The sequence below is a fragment of the Rhinopithecus bieti genome, unplaced genomic scaffold, assembly GCF_001698545.2.
Source record: "Rhinopithecus bieti isolate Rb0 unplaced genomic scaffold, ASM169854v2 scaffold_9015, whole genome shotgun sequence".
Lineage (NCBI taxonomy): Eukaryota > Metazoa > Chordata > Mammalia > Primates > Cercopithecidae > Rhinopithecus > Rhinopithecus bieti.
In genome coordinates this window covers 2,004,126-2,007,241 of record NW_016806320.1, presented here as the reverse complement: position 1 = coordinate 2,007,241, position 3,116 = coordinate 2,004,126, and the positions used below count along the sequence as shown (strand labels likewise).

The window sequence follows — 3,116 nt, the reverse complement described above, 5'->3', positions numbered from 1 at the left end:
TGAACTGACAGGATATGGGTCCAGCAAATGAATAAATAGTGCTCTATGTTAATAAACATGACCTCTGTCAATTTAGTGAAATGTGGTTTGTGTGCATAGGAGAGTATACTTCTTGTCTGAGTTGTAAATGATCAAACGAGTCTCGATGGGTAAAATTGGAGTGAATGTCAATATATTCACTGTGATTTGGCACCACTCAGTTTAGACACAGAGTGACACCTTGAGCAAAGAAAACCAAAGATAAACAAATTTTTGGCTATTTCCTCTTAAGAAATTACTTCAGTACTCTTAGCATTTTTTGAAAGATAACAAAAAACAATAACAATAAGAAAACCGCTCTCTAGTCACTCCGGCGCAGCGCTTGTGCCTCCTGGTTATCAGAAACCGAGCCCATGTTGTTCTCTAATACGTGTAAGCGTTTTTTTTTTCAAGATGCCTGAGGAAGTGCACCATGGAGAGGAGGAGGTGGAGACTTTTGCCTTTCAGGCAGAAATTGCCCAACTCATGTCTCTCATCATCAATACCTTCTATTCCAACAAGGAGATTTTCCTTCGGGAGTTGATCTCTAATGCTTCTGATGCCTTGGACAAGATTCGCTATGAGAGCCTAACAGACCCTTCGAAGTTGGACAGTGGTAAAGAGCTGAAAATTGACATCATCCCCAACCCTCAGGAACGTACCCTGACTTTGGTAGACACAGGCATTGGCATGACCAAAGCTGATCTCATAAATAATTTGGGAACCATTGCCAAGTCTGGTACTAAAGCATTCATGGAGGCTCTTCAGGCTGGTGCAGACATCTCCATGATTGGACAGTTTGGTGTTGGCTTTTATTCTGCCTACCTGGTGGCAGAGAAAGTGGTTGTGATCACAAAGCACAACGATGATGAACAGTATGCTTGGGAGTCTTCTGCTGGAGGTTCCTTCACTGTGCGGGCTGACCATGGTGAGCCCATTGGCAGAGGTACCAAAGTGATCCTCCATCTTAAAGAAGATCAGACAGAGTACTTAGAAGAGAGGCAGGTCAAAGAAGTAGTGAAGAAGCACTCTCAGTTCATAGGCTATCCCATCACCCTTTATTTGGAGAAGGAGCGAGAGAAGGAAATTAGTGATGATGAGGCAGAGGAAGAGAAAGGTGAGAAAGAAGAGGAAGATAAAGATGATGAAGAAAAGCCCAAGATCGAAGATGTGGGTTCAGATGAGGAGGATGACAGTGGTAAGGATAAGAAGAAGAAAACTAAGAAGATCAAAGAGAAATACATTGATCAGGAAGAGCTAAACAAGACCAAGCCTATTTGGACCAGAAACCCTGATGACATCACCCAAGAGGAGTATGGAGAATTCTACAAGAGCCTCACCAATGACTGGGAAGACCACTTGGCAGTCAAGCACTTTTCTGTAGAAGGTCAGTTGGAATTCAGGGCATTGCTATTCATTCCTCGTCGGGCTCCCTTTGACCTTTTTGAAAACAAGAAGAAAAAGAACAACATCAAACTCTATGTCCGTCGTGTGTTCATCATGGACAGCTGTGATGAGTTAATACCAGAGTATCTCAATTTTATTCGTGGTGTGGTTGACTCTGAGGATCTGCCCCTGAACATCTCCCGAGAAATGCTCCAACAGAGCAAAATCTTGAAAGTCATTCGTAAAAACATTGTTAAGAAGTGTCTTGAGCTCTTCTCTGAGCTGGCAGAAGACAAGGAGAATTACAAGAAATTCTATGAGGCATTCTCTAAAAATCTCAAGCTTGGAATCCACGAGGACTCCGCTAACCGCCACTGCCTGTCTGAGCTGCTGCGCTATCACACCTCCCAGTCTGGAGATGAGATGACATCTTTGTCAGAGTATGTTTCTCGCATGAAGGAGGCACAGAAGTCCATCTATTACATCCCTGGTGAGAGCAAAGAGCAGGTGGCCAACTCAGCTTTTGTGGAGCGAGTGCGGAAACGGGGCTTCCAGGTGGTATATATGACCGAGCCCATTGACGAGTACTGTGTGCAGCAGGTCAAGGAGTTTGATGGGAAGAGCCTGGTCTCAGTTACCAAGGAGGGTCTGGAGCTGCCTGAGGATGAGGAGGAGAAGAAAAAGATGGAAGAGAGCAAGGCAAAGTTTGAGAACCTTTGCAAGCTCATGAAAGAAATCTTAGATAAGAAGGTTGAGAAGGTGGCAATCTCCAATAGGCTTGTGTCTTCACCCTGCTGCATTGTGACCAGCACCTATGGCTGGACAGCCAATATGGAGCGGATCATGAAAGCCCAGGCACTTCGGGACAACTCCACCATGGGCTATATGATGGCCAAAAAGCACCTGGAGATCAACCCCGACCGCCCCATTGTGGAGACTCTGCGGCAGAAGGCTGAGGCCCACAAGAATGATAAGGCAGTTAAGGACCTGGTGGTGCTGCTCTTTGAAACCACCCTGCTCTCTTCAGACTTTTCCCTTGAGGATCCCCAGACCCACTCCAACCGCATCTACCGCATGATCAAGCTAGGTCTAGGTATTGATGAAGATGAAGTGGCAGCAGAGGAACCCAGTGCTGCAGTTCCTGATGAGATCCCCACTCTTGAGGGCGATGAGGATGCATCTCGCATGGAAGAAGTCGATTAGGTTAGAAGTTCATAGCTGGAAAACTTGTGCCCTTGTATAGTGTCCCTGTGGCTCCCACTGCAGCCTCAAGTGCCCCTGTCCCACCTGGTTCCCCCTGCTGATGTCTAGTGTTGTTTTTCCTCTCCTGTCCTTTTGTTGAAGGCAGGAAACCAAGGGTGTCAAGCCCCATTCCCTCTCTACTCTGACAGCAGGATTGGATGTTGTGTGTTGTGGTTTATTTTATTTTCTTCATTTTGTTCTGAAATTAAAGTATGCAAAATAAAGAATATGCCGTTTTTATACAACAACAAAAAAAAAAAACAATAAGAAAACCATGGACTGTAAGGATGGTGACAGCTTAGATAATTATACTGCTTACGTTTTCTAAACTTAACTGAACTAACACTGGCTCATTGTCAGAAATGATAAGGTCTTGGCATTCTGTGCTGTAAGTCGTTGACACATGGGTATGAAATTTGAATAATGTTATAAAATAAAACCAAGAATATTTATTTTTTCTGAGAAATACC

At 44.4% G+C, this 3,116-nt stretch overlaps 1 pseudogene across 1 annotated transcript; it reads left to right on the top strand.

The window, feature by feature from the left end:
- Positions 1–342: 342 nt before the first annotated feature.
- LOC108531819 (heat shock protein HSP 90-beta pseudogene) lies at positions 343–2,891 on the top strand (annotated as a pseudogene). The gene has a single exon (XR_001886290.1). The product of XR_001886290.1 is annotated as a heat shock protein HSP 90-beta pseudogene (transcript).
- The last annotated feature ends 225 nt before the right edge of the window (positions 2,892–3,116 follow it).